General features: G+C 44.3%; 1 pseudogene; it reads left to right on the plus strand.

The window, feature by feature from the left end:
• Nucleotides 1–6,743: 6,743 nt before the first annotated feature.
• On the plus strand, nucleotides 6,744–7,512 carry LOC144793515 (28S ribosomal RNA; annotated as a pseudogene).
• Nucleotides 7,513–17,499: the final 9,987 nt, after the last annotated feature.

Consider the following 17,499-nt stretch of genomic DNA (forward strand, 5'->3'; position numbering starts at 1 on the left):
CAAACAGTTCTGAAAACTAGACACCTGGGGGAGTCCAGGGAGGTATGGCATGCATGGGTCCCCCAATGTTTTCCTAAACAGGAATCCCTGCAAACCTTAAATTTAGGCTAAAAAAAACACGTATTCATACATTTTTGGGTGGGATCTCCATGCCGGCACAAATGTCCTACCACCCAGCGTTCCCCTTGATCTCCCGAGTAAAATGATACCTCACTTGTGTGGGTGGGCCAAAAGCCTGTGACTAAGGTGGGTTGCTTAATTTGTCAAACCTAAAAACTACATTTTTTTAAAATTCATTTTTAGCCTGTTCTGCTTTGGGGCAACTACACTCACCAGCACCTACTCTGCTGAGACACAGCAAAAAGAAATGATATCCCACTAGAAAGAAAAAAATAAATTACAGATTAGAAAACAAAGTGCACATCAAGCACTAATGCTGAAAAAAAAAGAAAAAACACAGAGCCACACAAACTGCTATAAGTACACCTTTTTCAAAAAGACAATCATCAAGGGAAAGTAGTACAAAATACATTCAATTACCAAGCACAAGCAACTACACAAGCTGCAAAACTAGCAGTAACAGACCCACAACCTACAACAATCCAAACAGCAAAAGCCTGGAACAAGACAAAAATAGAGAAGAAAAAAAATTACTACCACATTTCACAAACATTATAAGCATTAAAAAAAAAACACACAAATTTGCCCCCCAAATTTACATTCGCCCAGATGGGCCATCAAATAGGGCTTGGACAAATTGGGATTAGGTGAGGAAAACCATGAAAACACTGGTTAATTTTTTGAAAGTGTTTTACTGCCTGACCCCTTTGGTGCCAGTCGGTCTTTTGCTCCTTACAGTACCCCCATCACATGGGGGCAGTAAGGACAAAAAAAGACCAACTGGCACCAAGGGAGGCGGCCAATAAAAAACAACCAAAAATATAACCACCATTGGAACCAAGCCTTGCCCAAGGGATCGCTTCGACACACTACAAATCTCAAATCCTAGGGTCTAGTGGGCCAAAAAACAGAAGAGAAAAGGGCCTATTTGCCCCCAGGGGGGTGGGGGTGAAGCAGAAAAACATTCCCAAAACAAGTTCCCTCTAAGAAGAAAACCTTGCCCAAGGGGTAGCCGCCATAACAAAAAAAAAATCACTGGTGCCTAGTGGCATTTTCTGCCCCCTCCCCCCCCCGGGGGCAAAATGGGCAAAAAAACTGGCCTAATTGCCAAATATACATAAAAAATTAAGATCCCTCCAGGAAGTGACCATTGCACAAGGGGTCAATACAAACCATGTAAAAAAAAACCCTGGTGCTAGTGGCAATTTTCTGCCCACCAGGAGGCAAAAGGTAAAAAAAATAGGCCTATTTGCCCCAAGGGGGGCAGAAATTCATAAACAGAACTACTAGCCACCAGGAAGCGACCCTTCCCCAAGGGGTCGCTTCCAAAACAAATACATTGCCCCAAAACTATTCCCTGGTGCTAGTGGGGAATTTCTGCCCCCCCCCCCGGGGGCAGAACGGCCGAAAAAACAGGCTGATTTGCCCCCAGGGGGGGCAGAAAATTAAAAAAAATGATCACAGCCCACCTGGAAGCGACCCTTGCCCAAGGGGTCGCTTCCTAAAAACTAAATTTAAATACCCTGGTGCTAGTGGGCATTTTCTGCCCCCCCCCTGGGGGCAAAACATGCAAAAAAAACGGGCCGATTTGCCCCCAGGGGGGACAGAAAATAAACAATAAAATCATAGCCACCTGGATGCGACCCTTACCCAAGGGGTCGCTTCCCAAAACAAATATTGCCCTATAAAAAATCCCTGGTGTCAGTGGGATATTTCTGCCCCCCCTGGGGGCAAAACGGCCAAAAAAACGGGTCAATTTGCCCCCAGGGGGGGCAGAAAATCAAAAATATTATGGCTGCCCACCTGGAAGCGACCCTTGCCCAAGGGGTCGCTTCCGAAAAGCTAAATTTACAATCCCTGGTGCTAGTGAGGGCATTTCCGCCGCACGATCGCGACCCTGTGTGCGATCGTGAGGCAGAAATGCCCTGCAAAGAGACATCAGGGGAGAGGAAAATCTCTTTCCTCTCCCCTGATGCCTCTTTGCGGCCCCAAACCCCCGCCGGACTCCAGAAACCCACCTTGATCCCAGGCGTGCAGGAAGCAAATGGCTTCCCGAGCGCCTGGGAATCACTGATGATGTCAGTGCGCGCTGTGCGCGCTGACGTCATCAGGGATTCCCATGGGGAGGGGCGGGGGCGGCAGCGGAAACTCTTCCGCTGCCATCCCCGTACTTTGCGACAAGATCGCAGACCCTCGGGGGGAGCGCCAGCGCTTCCCCCAAGGGTGGGGCTCATGACGATCTGGGCTCGTAATCAGCGCACGACCGGTGTGCGCCATGACGAGCTTAGCTCGTCATCAGCCCCGAAGGGGTTAAGATGGCGTAAGGAGGTGCTGTCTTTCCCAGAAATCATTAACCTACTCATCGAATTTGACAAACCAGCAGCCGCTTCAAACAATGCAACAAGCAACAACGATTCAGATCACGATCTAGGTCTTAGTTCACCCTCCGTAGCAGAAGAAGACACAACAGTAGACCTCAGCAAATCCATCGAGTTTGGGGCCTCCTCAGCCAAGAATGACATTGGTACAACAAACTTTGAAAATCTTCCCGATGTGTATGAGGTCAGCACAAATGAAATAACAAAGAAAAGTGACTATACAAAAAAGTCACTTATTGGAAATACCCAAACGAAAAGTATAAATGTGACTTGTGTGGAGACATATTGGGAACTTTTAAAAAACTGAGAAAACATGTCTCAAACAATCACAAATAGCTTCTATCTTAAAACGTATTGCTCAAAAAGTGACAAAGAAGTCGAATACCACAATATTGCATGCCATTTTGCCAAATGTAAAGGAAGACCTCAAAAAGGAGAGCTGCCATTCCTGTGCAGCTTCTGTGACCTCAGATTTGGAACAAAGATTGGTGTTTCTCAACATGCTCAGCATGCGCATCTAAGAGCGCAAACTGAGGCTAGACTAGCAGCTCTAGCAAGCAGCAAACCGTCAAAATTATGGTCACAGGAAGAAATACTGCTACTAGCAGAATTGGATAAAGTATATGAAAACAAGAGGAATATTAATGCGCTGATGGTTTCCTATTTTGACAATAAAAACAGAAAACAAATTGCAGAAAAAAGAAGAGATAGAAGAGATAAACAAAAAATAGGCAGAAGATGTACTGCAAGCATCAAATATTTCTGAAAATGACTCTTGCAATGAACCAGATGTTACAGTGGAAGTCACAACAGAAAAGCGCAGAGACTTTATCAATCGCAAACGTGCACAAAAAATCAAGAACTTTGATGAGCTGGAAGATAGAATCACAGAAATTGAGAAGTACACCCAAAACATAGAGCAACACGATGCTGCTATGGATCTGATGGATGAGGTAGTGACTTATATCGCAGAAAACACCACTGATATAAGTCCTACTCCAGCAAGTGTACCTACAAATGAACCAGCAAGTGAACTCAATAATGAGCCTATGAACTCTGCTCAAGATGAGGACCAGTATGCCTCAGTAGGGTACAAGATAACAAAAAAGACAAGAAAAACGGAAGGCTTATTCGGACGCACAAGAAAAATTATGCCAAAGCAAAGGGCAGCTATAAAGAATACCACGCAATGTTTAAAAAAGACATAAAGAAAATTGCCAGGATTATCACTAATGGGGCAGAAGATGCCACTTGCCAAATCAGTGCTGATTAAATTTTTCAATACTACAAAAACATAATTGAGAAAGAAAACAAGAAAAACCCTAAATGTATGTCGATTGATGAATACCAGAGGATTACAAAATTAGAAATGTATGTAAAGAAATAACACTGCTCGAAATAACTTATGCCTTCGAGGACTCCAATTTAAAGGAAGCAGTGGAGCCTGATAAGATTGGTCTGAATGACTTGTATAAAGTGCACAGCAGGCAACCAAGACTGCTGTAGAGAATTGTATCATCTTGGTTGTTGATGAGAAGAGTACCAGAAAGTATCAAAACGAACCGCTCGATTTTGATACCCAAGAATGTACCAATTAGTGAACTTAAAAAAATCAGTAACTGGCCTCCAATTACCATGTGTACTGCATTCATGAAGTTATTCACAAAAATACTAACTAAAAGACTCACATTTTTTTGTAATTGAATACGAGACAAAAAGGCTTTATGAAGGTGAGAGGCTGTCTCGAGAATCTGACTCTCCTGCAAAATATCATAAAAGGGGCACGAAAAAACAGTCACTCATTAGCAGTAGTGTTTATAGATATCTCAAAAGCCTTCGACTCTGTCAGCCATGGTCACATTGTACAGAGTCTCGCAAGGCACAGAGTTCCATCATACATCAGAGACATAATAAAAGACTTGTACACTGATTCAACAACATTTTTTCAAGGGAAAGAACAACGAAGCAACTCCTGAAATAACAATGAAATCTGGGGTTAAAACAAGGTGACTATTTATCCCCACTACTATTTAACATTGCCATGGATCCTCTGATCTGTGACCTTCAGAAAAACCGCAAGGGCTTCACATTTGGATCAAATGGTCTTATTGAGCAAATCACCGCTCTCGCCTTTGCCAATGACATCGCAGTACTCAGCAGCACCTGGGAAGGAATGAGTACAAATCTGAAAATCATTGAAAAGTTCAGTAACACAACAGGATCTAAACTTAATGGGAAAAAGACACATGGATTTTATATCAGTCACCATAAAGATAAAATCCTGATTAACAACTGTAAACCATGGCAGTTTGAAAAAGAAAATATTGAAAACATTCATCCATGAGAAAGTGAGAGATACCTCGGATTGAACTTTGATCCACACACTGGCCATACAAGCAACAACAAAATTAATGAAGTTCTTGTCAATTGGGCTCTACCACTTAATCTACCACTTACGCCCACGCAGAAAATAGAAATTTTGTGTCAGTACTTGGTCCCTAAACTATCATTCAAATTGGAAATGACAGGAACAGAAGCAAAAACTGTATATGTTCTGGATCAAAAAATAAAAAAGTATGTGAAACATTTTCTACACCTTCCTGCATACACATGTGATGGTTTCCTATATTTGAAAAGATCATTTGGGGGCCTCAGTATACCAAAACTATGTTCACAAATTGGTCTCAAAAAATCAATAGTTTATAGTATCTCAGGGCAGCTCCAGACCTCTACATAGCTCATTCTTTTATGTATGCAGGAGAAGATATGAATGAAAAATATGATAACATCATCAAAACGCACAAACTCAACATTTTAGACAGTAGGTTTCTGAGCTATGATGTGAATTTGTTAGCAACATATGTTTGGAGAAAAGAAGAATTTGAGAAATGGGCAAATCTCCCTGTCCAAGGTGATGGTATAAAATACATAGCAATTAATCCAACCTCAAACGTCTGGATCAGCAAGCATAACAAAATGAAAGACAACCAGTACATAGCTGCACTGATGTTCAGAGAAAATGTTTTATAAACTAAAGAAACCATCTCTAGGGGAAGAAATTATGCATTTGCTACATGTAGGTATTGTAATGATGTTTGCGAAAGAATTTCTCATATTTCAGGCGCATGTCCTAAAACTAAGGAAATTAGGAAAAAAAGACATAACAACATTTGGGAACTGCTCATTGATAGAGCAAACAGGTGTGGTTGGATGGCATATAGGGAACCTCATGTTAAGAATAATCAAGGAGAACTACGGAAACCAGATGTAGTGTTTACCAAAAATGGTACAGCTGTAGTGATTGATGTTTCAATTCATTATGAAAACTCTCAGAATTCCCTTGAATGAGTGTTTGAGAGTAAAGTGAAATACTATCAGGATCTGTCACAGCAAATCAAAGATCTCACAAAATGCAACACGTTACAATTAAATGGCTTTAACTTTGGATGTCGTGGTATTTGGCCTCAATGTAATGATGTTGTTCTGGCTGATTTCGGTCTGCAAATGTCATTCCCATTCAAGGAAAATGGTTGCCTGACTACTTTAATGGACACTCTTAAAATGTGCCAAGTATTCATGGACAATTGAGTATCAAGCTTATACTGAGATGTACACTTTCTTACAGCAAACATGTCACCCTTATAAAGCATTTTGTTTTACCATAAAGGTTTATTGTTGACACAAGATTTAGAATAGATGTGATTTTTATAGATGTGAATATTTTAGATGTGCTTTTTCTAGTTAGATGTGCAATTTGTAGATGTGTATTTTTGTTATAAATGTGTGCTTATAACAATTTAGATATAGTTGGGTACATCATACTTATGGAAATGTTTTGAATGATGAATAGGTCTCAAATATTTGCATACACATAATTATCACACATTGATTATTGATGTCCTGCTAATCATATTTTAATTTCTCAGGACTGTTTGTAGACAATTTTAAATTGTTGGAATAGTACTGCAGGGTGTACTATCTCTAGCCTATATGTGACCCCAGTTCCAGTGAGGAAAGTGTTCAGTGTGGCTGTACTCCGGAGCGAAAGAATGTTGTATGGTTGGAAGCAAAACCAAAATGACGTTGATGGGCAGCATAATAATCCAGAATGAGCCACCGGAAGGTGGTACATTTATAGCCAAATGCCTTGTCATCCAAACTAGCGACGCACATGAATTGATGAACGAGATTGACACTGTCCTTACCTACTAACTAGCAAAACCACAGCCAAGAGAACGGGCTCGGCAGAATCACTGGGGAAAGAAAATCCTGTCGAGCTTGACTAGTCTGGCACTGTGAAGAGACATGAGAGGTGTAGGATAAGTGGGAAGCCCTCTGGCTGCCGGTGAAATACCACTACTCTTATTGTTTTTTCACTCACCCAGTGAGGCGGGGATGAGCCCCGTATGGCTCTTGCTTCTGGCTCCAAGCAGCGAGCAGCTCCGGGGACAGTGGAAGGTGGGAAGTTTGACTGGGGAGGTACACCTTTCAAACGATAACACAGGTTTCCTAAGGCGAGCTTAGAGAGGACACAAACCTCCCACGGGACAGAAGAGCAAAAGATCGCTTGCTCTCGATTTTTAGTATGAATGCAGACCATGAAAGCGGGGTCTCATGATCCTTCTGACTTTTTGGGTTTCAAGCAGGAGGTGTCAGAAAAATTACCACAGGGATAACTGGCTTGTGGCAGCCAAGCCTTCATAGCGACATCACTTTTTGATCCTTCAATGTCGGCTCTTCCTATCATTGTGAAGCAGTATTCACCAGGCATTGGATTGTTCACCCACTAATACGGAATGTTAGCCAGGTTTAGACCGTCGTGAGACAGGTTTGTTTTACCCTACTGATGATGTGTTGTTGCAGTAGTAATCCTACTCAGTATGAGAGGAACCGCGGGTTCAGACATTTGGTGTATGTGCTTGGCTGAGGAGCCAATGGGGCAAAGCTATCATCTGTGGGTTTATGACTGAACGCCTCTAAGTCAGAATCCCCCCTAAACCCTAAAGATACCGCAGTGCCGTGGAGCCTCGGTTGGCCTGGGATAGCCGGCCTCTCTCAGGGGGGGCGGTGAGTAGAGCCGCTCGCTTGGGGACCAGAGTGTGGACAGAAGGGGTCCGCCTCCATCACCCTTAGTGCACCGCATGTTCGTGGGGCACCCGGTGCAAAATCATTCATAGACGACATGATTCTGGGTCAGGGTTTCATGAACAGCAGAGCAGCTACCTTGCTGCAACGCCCTTCTCCACCACACCCAGGGATGGATCCCTCAGCCACCGGGCCCGTGGGAGGGACGCGGAGGGGGTAACGCGGGTTCGCGGGAGGCTGCATCCACCACGTGCCCTCCGGCATGGGGGCCTCCCTCTCCTGTCCCTCCCCCACCGGCATGCAGGGACAGGGCCCACCATGCTTTCCGGGTCGGCAGGGTGAGTAGATGGCCTGGTCCAGCTGGGCCTCTCTTTCCCGCTGCTCCAGTCCCAGTTGGGTAGGGAGGCGAGCAGCAGCCCGGGGAAGGAGCTTCCGGAGCAGCTGCCTCGGTACGCCTGGCCAACACTCGCCAGACTGCAAGGTCGACTGGGTACGGCACCCTCCCAGGCCATCTTTGTGCTGGATCGCCCTGGGCCATCTTTTCGCCTGGCTGAATGGTCAGATGGCCCTCCGTGCCGGGTTACCAGAAAGCCCTGTGGGCCGGGTGACCAGATGGCCCTGCTGGCCAGGTGACAAGATGGCCCTGCAAGCCAGGTGACTGGATGGACGGCTTGCCAGCCGGCCAGGCTTACTACAGCTTGTGTCCTTCCCCGAAGTTCTGTAGAGAAAAATGGGCTCCCCGAGCAGGCAGTCAGGGAGAGTATGTGGCCTGAGCTTAACCCTCCTTGATTCCAGCCAAGGGGCCGGGCGCTGGGTACAGGGGTCCACCAGGGCCTAGGGAGGCTCTCCCCAGCCTGGCAAGGGTTCGGAAGCTGGGACCGGGCCTGGGGCTTGTGCTCCGTCCCAGTGCCCCGGGATGTGGGAGCCCCTCATCCTGTAAGCCAGCCGAGGGTCCGGGCGCTGGGGACGGGGGTCCACCAGGGCCCGGGGGGCTCTCCCCAGCCTGTCTAGAGTTCAGAGGCTGGAACCGGGCCCGGGACTCATGCTCCATCCCAGGGTGCGGGAGCCCTCTTCTGCAAGCCAGCCAAGGGTTTGGGTGCTAGGGAAGGGGGTCCGCCAGGGCCCTGGGAGGCTCTACCCGGCCTGTCTAGGGTTCAGAAGCAGGGACCTGGCCTGGGACTCATGCTCCAACCCAGGGTGCGTGAGCTCCCCCTCCTGCAAGCCAGCTGAGGGTCCGGACATTGGGGACAGGGGTCCTCCAGGGCCCGGGGAGGCTGTCCCGGCTTGGCTAGGGTTCAGAAGCTGGGGCCGGGCCCGGGGCTTGTGCTCCATCCCGGTGTCCCAGGGTGTGGGTTCCCCCCTTCCTGCAAGTCATCCGAGGGTCCATGCGCTGGGGACATGGGTCCAACAGGGCCCGGGTAGGCTCTCCCCATCCTGGCTAGGGTTCGGAGCTGGGCTCGGGCCCGGGGCTTGCACTCCGTCCCAGTATCCCAGGGTACGGGAGCCCCTATCCTGCAAGCCAGCTGAGGGTCCCGGCATTGGGGACAGGGTTCCTCCAGGGCTTGGGGAGGCTCTCCCCGGCCTGGTTAGTGTTCGGAAGCTGGGACCGGGCCCGGGGCTGGTGCTCCATCCCAGGGTGTGGGTTCCCCCATCATGCAAGTCATTTGAGGGTCCATGCGCTGGGGACACGGGTCCACCGGGGCCCGGGGAGGCTCTCCCCGTCCTGGTTAGGGTTCGGAGCTGGGCCCGGCCCGGGGCTTGCACTCCATCCCAGTATCCCAGGGTACGGGAGCCCCCGGTCCTGCAAGGCAGCAGAGGGCGTGGGCGCTGGGGACAGGGGTCCACCGGGGCCCAGGGAGGCTCTCCCCAACCTGGCTAGGGTTCGGAAGCTGGGAACATGCCCAGGGCTTGTGCTCCGTCCCAGGGTGTGGGAGCCCCCATCCTGTAAGCCAGCCGAGGGTCCTGGCACTGTGGACAGGGGTCCACCAGGGCCCGGGGGGGCTCTCCCTGGCCTGGCTAGGGTTCGGAAGCTGGGACCAGGCCCGGAGCTTGTGCTCCATCCCAGGGTGCGGGCCCCCAGTCCTGCAAGCCAGCCGGGGGTCTGGATGCTGGGGACGGGGTCCACCGGGTCCCGGTGAGGGTCTCCCCAGCCTGGCTAGGGTTCAGAAGCTGGGCCCGGGCCCAGGGCTTGCACTCCGTCCCAGTGTCCCAGGGTGTGTGAGCCCCTCATCCTGCAAGCCAGCCGAGAGTCCTGGCACTGGGGACGGGGGTCCACCAGGGACCGGAGGCTCTCCCCAGCCTGTCTAGGGTTCAGAGGCTGGGACCCACCGGGGCCCAGGGAGGCTCTCCCTAGCCTGGCTAGGGTTTGGAAGCTGGGAACAGGCCCAGGGCTTGTGCTCCGTCCCAGGGTGTGGGAGCCCCCAACCTTCAAGCCAGCTGAGGATCTGAGCACTGGGGCTGCTCCTGAGCCAAACTACCAAGGGTTAAGCAATAATTAGTTTATTGAGACTTGACTGGACCTTATTAGTGATGGCATTGCTTAATTAGTTTATTGAGACTTGACTGGACCTTATTTGTGATGGTATTGCTAGCTGTAGGTACATACCGGCACCTACTAATAAACCTCCTTCAGCAATACCGTTCTAAGGAATATCATGAAAATTGTGCTGTGCAAATGATGAATCCTTATTATTGGGAAATTAATGCAACAAACTATTGGATATGTTTGAATTCCATTCAGTAACAAAACGTGGTATGCCACTGCTGCCTTAAAGCTTAGCACCAAATGACTCTTGCTACATTTTGTTCTAAACTGTTGTCACTTTGCTCTCCTCAGCAGTTTGGACTGATGTGTCGTGGAACTATAGAAATTAGATAGTAGTGCTGATGCATTCTTCTATACATTAGGATAATTCCCCATATAAAGATAATTTTAATGATAGTATTATGAGTGCCAGCTGAAACTCTCTATTAACTCTAGCACTATTAACAACAGTAAACTATCAATTACAGCGCCTCAGGGCTTGAAAGTAGCTAGGAGACGTGGACAGATATGCCTTAGATCTAATGGGTCGTGGACAATGGTAAGAAGTAATTGTATATAGAAATTTAGTTTAGCAAAAGCTTCATGACACGTGTTGCCTGCAATAGCAGGAGGAAGAGTATATTTTATCTGTGTACAGAAGGCTTATTCCTAGTTATCTAAAAATTGGGGTGGATAATGTAACTTGGGCCTAGTGCTCCATCGCATTTGTCAACGATCCCAAAGAATATGTTAACAATCACCTGGAGACAATTTGAGTTATTAGAGCAAGAAGGGATGTTGATCAGACTGACAACTCAGCCCAGGAGGCTGTCGATTTAGATTTAGGATAACTACTAATATTAGGTGTAGCTTGGAACTCCTAGAGAATTAGACATCGGATCGTCGATTAGAAGCAACAATAAATGAAACAACAGGGGTGTTGGGTAACATCAGTGTAGAAATGGCAGCAATGAGATCGGTGCTTCCTCAAAACCAATAACAAGAAAAATCGGTAGTGGTGCTACCCATAAGGAAAAACCGCACATACACTAGCTCTCTTGGATTAAATAGTAGTACTGGGTTTACAATGTAAAATGGAATCTTCAATTTGAGACGGAGTGCTGCACAGACCACTGTGCCTCACTACCAAAAGTGACTAATGCCCGTCAAAGACTGACAAAAATATAGCTATACGTAGGGGTCAAGAAGAACACAATCCTTAAGAACCAATAGGATTTAAAGACTTGTAAGTCACAATACACAAACACAACAATATAATTTAAATGTCTTGAGATCTTTCTTGTAAGACAGGATAACAGAACCGAAAGTTCATAATATAAATTTTCTTTATTTGAAGTTACGTCAGGTAGATTCAACAAAAACAGCCGACACGTCTTTCGTCAGTACCATCAGTCGGTACAATGACTTTCTCAAGGCTGTAAATATAAACAAAATATACTCCATGAGTATCTAAACATATAAAAACAATTTAGTAGAAACAACATTAAAGGCCTAAGACAACGAAAGATTAGCAAAGAAGATTTAGAGAAGGAGAAAAAAGGGGAATGGATCAAACAAAATGTAAACAAACGAAAAAAGTATAATGTGGTCTCAAAATATAAACAGTAAGCAAGAAGGAATGAAGAAGCAGAGAGCAGAATCTACCTAATTGTGTCTAGAAAAAGCCAAAAATTAGCGTGCAAAGAAGATAATAATTATTATAGTGTATAGGTATCTCCAGAGGTGAAGCCATATGTAAAAATCGAAAGTGGAGAAGAATAGAAAAGATAAGTGGAAAAGAACCGAAAAAATAAATAAAATAAAAGCTAGTGGAGTGATGCTCCAACCCAAATAGATGGAGAAGTAGAGAGTATATCGTGGACAACCTGACCTTAACCGACAGAAATGCCAAAAGCTGCATTGAGGTCTTGTCTATATAAAAATGTGGCGTAAAAAACAGGAACCTGGTATCAAAAATGTGAATATTGTCCATTATTCAAAAGTATAAGTGTGTAATGTCTATACACATAATACGAATGCAGGTTGACTATAAATCAACTCTATGTTAACTAAGGAGTCAGAAAATTGGGTATAAATATATAAAAAAGTTTGACACCTTCATGACAGAAATAAAAAAGAACACATCACGTGGTGACAATCATAATAGGTCGAAGTGAAGGAATTAGTATGCAACAATAAAGAAAGAAGAAGCTCACCTAACATGTGTATGGTGAGGATAAGTGCCAGAACATTAATTTCAAAAGAAGGCAGTGGTCTTGATAATATACAGACTTCACCCTAACCGTTTTGCCGTAACACGATGTAAAGCTGGACAGGTGATCATCCACTGTAGATAAAAGTGGATAAAGTTAAAAGATATTCAGGTTCCCCTAGTAGAAAATAAAATGTACGATTTAATGTAAATCACAGGGGCCACTAGATATAACGTAGCCATAAGGTGAACTACGAACACATGTATCAGTTGTATTAGTTTTGTTATCCTGGTCATATAACTCCAGATATTGCCTCCTAATGGAACATAATAATTATAACAGGCAGGCTGAATTTTAATGTGAAAACGATCAGTTAGATGAAACTATTGGAAAAATTAGAGAGAAATTGGAAATCGCTTAATTCCAAAGTGAATCGATCTAATTGGGATCTAGTCTGATATACATGTATATATATAGATTAAATAGCTTCCAAATATGACACAATTACTAACCATAATCCAATACAATATCAAAAACTGGTCAGTTAAAAGACATGTATAAAGTTGAAGCATACTGCAAGGCAGGTGAACCAAAATCAATAAGTGCTAGCATGAGTTGTAAGTCGATAATGAATAATGATCCAAGCTCTGAATGGGATGGAGACCATATGCTGCAATGTTTCACAATACTCACAGCACTGTAATGTGCTTGGTGTCAAGAAAATGTTCAGTATGTAAACCAGAAATAGATAAAATTAGAGCCTGAAATTAAAAGGAGTATAATTGAGTATGTAAAGTGTAACAGATCACATATCTAAATTGAACTAGTAACCTGTAAGTAGGACTAAATCACAATATTAACATACCCCGACACCAATTAAGAGGGACAGCGGAGTCAGGTGAAGTAACGGACTTGAATAAACGATGGTGAAAACGCAGGTCGCAAAAGTATCAGCGAACTGTAAATAATGGGTAGAGTGCATCATAAGGGTTCAGTTAGTAGCAGTGAACACATACGTTGTCGCAAAAGTAAGTAGAACTGCCCACTTACCCAAAGCGCTGTCACAAAGTATCTAGATGCTACAACAAATATAGGAAAATGACCGTATTAAAACAAATAATCATGTAGTCACCAAATCAAAAGCACTGAAATAGCATAGTGGTCATAGCATGATGTGGCTTACCTGCAATTAGGCAGAAGGGTCCGCATAGTAACGAGCCCGCAAACTGTCCTCTCAGTAGAGCGCCGGACTAAATAGTCACTAAGCTGATCAAAAGCATGTTGCCCCCTCTCGGCGTCCACACGCGATAGTAATAGAAAGCAGACTGATCCACAGGAAAACTCCCTAGTAGTATAGTGCCCAGACGATGGCCGCCATATTTGAATAGGTCGAAAAGAAATAAATACTGAAGAGATGCTGAGGAATGATAAGCGAAACATAAGTTCGAGAATATGAACTAGAGTAGAAGCTTCAAAAAGATTATAGAATGTACTGAAAAGGGTGTCAATATATGAAATACAATACTCGATTGTGTGTCATATAGAATACTAACAGATAAAGAAGAAGCTCCAAATAGCGAGTAAATGTGAGGAGTAATGGTATAATTATTTGAAACATCATAACGAAGTCCTGCTGAAAATAAAAAGATAAAGATTGTATATAAGTTGCAGTGTTGCAATGTGTGTAGAAAATAAGGTACAAGATCTGAGCTTGTAATAGAAAAGGAAAACAGAGAAAATTGAGAAACAAACTGATAATACAAAGAGTTGAGAGAAGTAGTCAGATAAAAGGAATGGACCCCAAGTGGGACGAGGGAGAAGGTGCAACCTGTTAGATGTATAGCAACCATTCAAATTTAATGTGACAGTTGTAAAAGAGAAATCACACTGAAAGCGATTGAAATTGTAGAAAATTACAGTAAATTAACAATGTACAGCTAGACAACATGATGCAAATAAGAGATGCAAACTGTACATTATAGACATTATGTCAAAGCAACCAAACCATGTTTGTTTTCATTAGCACAATACATAGGGATACTAGAAGTAATACAGAAATTAGACATGTCATTCCTGTACATATGCATCCAAGCTATACTTTGTACCCGTAGAAAAACAAATTTCAGATTTTATTCCCACATACAGATACAATAAAGAAGGATGGAACAGGGTAGAGCTAAAAATCAACATACTAATAGTCGTATATATACACTACACTGGACTCTTCACTCTCAATGAACAAACAAGTCAACGCCGTATCCTCTTCCTGCTTCAACATTCTTCGCATGCTCAGAAAAACATTTCGCTGGATCCCCTCCGAAACTAGGAAAACAGTCACCCACGCCCTGGTCACGAGCCGACTGGACTACGGAAACACCCTCTACGCAGGTACCACCACCAAACTCCAGAAGAAACTCCAACGAATCCAAAACGCCTCAGCCAGACTCATACTAGACATACCACGCAACGAACACATCTCTGGCCACCTTAAAGACCTCCACTGGCTACCCGTCAATAAGAGGATCACTTTCCGACTGCTCACCCACGCACACAAATCCCTTTACGACATCGGACCAGACTGCCTCAACTCTCGACTGTCCTTCTACACCCCCTCCCGCCAACTACGCTCTTCCGACCAAGCCCTCGCCACTATACCTCGCATCAACAAGACCACCATGGGAGGCAGATCCTTTTCTTACCTGGCTGCTAAAACATGGAACTCACTCCCCGCTTACCTCCGCCTCACCCAGAACCACCTAGCGTTCAGAAAGCAGCTTAAAACGTGGATATTTGATAAATAATCCTCCTCCTCCTCCTAAGCGCCTTGAAACCCTCTGGGTATGTAGTGCGCTATACAAATTTTATAACTTGACTTGACTTGACTACTAGTCAATGTTAAAATAGATACAGTGTATTACTGGAGAATGACATACATCTCTCTATCTGTAATCAGCCCCTAATCCACCACACTTAATTTAATCAGCCACTGTGCTTCCAGTTTTCTAAGTGCTGATGTTTTGTTGCCACCCCTAGAGTCACTTCTTAAGATGGCAATTCCATGAAAATTGATGTCAATTAGATCTGCTGATGTGTGATCCGTATTATAATGTACCGCTAGTGGATAGTTGGGATTGTTGTTGCGAATCGCCCTAATGTGTTCTTGTATACATTCCTTCAATGGACGGATAGTACTCCCTACGTAAATTTTACCGCACTGACAGACAATGCAGTAAACAACGAATTTGGTGTTACAGTTGATGAAATCTAGCACATGATATGCCTTAGTAGTGTTATAACAGAATGTAGTCGTTTTATTGTATGCGAACTAACAAACATTGCACATTGTGCATCTGAAGAAACCCTTAGGTTTGGGTGGTAGCCAAGTGTTGGTGCCTGTGTCGGCAACGTTGTGACCCGTTGGCCCCAAAAGATTGCGTAGGGTCCGGCCCCTTCTATATGTAATTTGTGGGCCCTTCTTAATAAATGGATCCAGATCCTGGTCCAGTTGTAAGAGATGCCAATGTTTGCGGAATATGCAATAGGGTTCATTGCAATGGGAGTGGTACTGTGTGATAAGTGGTACACGTCTACTGTCTGCCTGATTCTTCCTGCTTCCTTTGGCTTTGAGTAAGTTGGTACGTTTACAATATCGGATCCTATTGGTTGCTTTATCTAATGTGTCAGCATTGTAACCCCTTTGTGTGAACCGTTTAGTGAGTTGGATTAATTCACTATCAAAATAATTTTCAGTGCTGCAGTTTCTTCGGATACGGGTCATCTCACCAAAGGGAATGGCCGAATCTGACTCCCAGGGTGTGCGCTAGTAGCGTGCAAAACTGAGTTGCACGCTGTTGTTTTACGAAAGAGTTTGGTCCAAGAATCCCTTCCTTAACGAACAGTGTGACATCAAGAAAGTCGATTCGTTGTTTGTCAAAGCTATATGTGAAAGACAAATTGTAGTTGTTATGCATAAGGTGATCAACAAATTCTGTCAGAGATCCACTGTTGCCATTCCATATGAGCAACACGTCATCTATAAAGCGTCCCCATTGGATGATGTTGTTGATCAGATGGTGAGGGCAATCTCTCCAGATATGGTGCAGCTCAAAAAAACCCATATAGAGGTTGGCAAATGATTGCGAAAATTTCGCCCCCATGGCTACCCCCGAATGTTGTTTGTACCAGATAGACTGATGCTGAAAATAGTTATTCTCTAATGTCAGCTTGGTTAACTCCAATAACATTTTAGTGTGGTCCTATAGGGAAGCGTCCCGTTTCGATAAAAAGAAGGTTAATGCTTCCATTCCCATGTCCAATGGTATGCTTGTATATAGTGCATTAACGTCAAGTGTCACCAACATATACTCCTCAGACCAAGAAAATTGCTCAGGTTTATTAAGTAGATCCTTGGTGTCTTCAATAAAAGCAGGTAGTTGTTTAACCAATGTATTAAGGAATATGTCAATGTACTTGGAGATATGTTCCGTTAGCCCACCAATACCCGAAATAATGGGTCTTCCTGGGGGTTTGGTCATATTTTTATGGACCTTGGGGAGTACATAGATATAGGCTGACCTGGGTGTCGGGTTGAACAGATATTTTAGTTCAGAATCAGACAAAAGTCCTGTAATGTGCCAATAACGAAGCGTTGTTTTGATTAGTGAAATAGTAGTGGATGTTGTATCATGTGGCATCATCGTATAGGACTTAGTGTCAGATAACTGTCTCTTAATTTCATCCAAGTACAAGCTATTGTCCATAAAGGACAATATTGCCTCCCTTGTCAGCCTCTTTGATAGTAAGGTGGGAATAGCCCTTGAGTTGTTCCAGTGCATTTCTTTCATCGACTGATAAGTTGTTCTTGAATCTCGGTGGCTTACTTAGAAGTCTGTCCTCAAGTTCGTATAGATCAGATGTCACTGCTCTATAAAAACAATCTACCATGTTACCTGGAGCTAACATAGGAGTGAAAGTAGATTTTTTCTTTAGACCACTGTTGACTTCGAGATTGCTGGCAATATTGAGATCCTCTAAAATGTCATGCATGTTGGGGACTGTTTCCAAACTGTCATCTAATGACATTAATAGTCTAGTTGTCTCAATATCTCTTATAGTCCGGCCACTCTTGGTGGCACTGAATATAGGTACACAATACTCAGGTTGATTTGCAAAGAATTTT

This window comes from Lissotriton helveticus, chromosome 11, assembly GCF_964261635.1.
Source record: "Lissotriton helveticus chromosome 11, aLisHel1.1, whole genome shotgun sequence".
Classification (NCBI taxonomy): domain Eukaryota; kingdom Metazoa; phylum Chordata; class Amphibia; order Caudata; family Salamandridae; genus Lissotriton; species Lissotriton helveticus.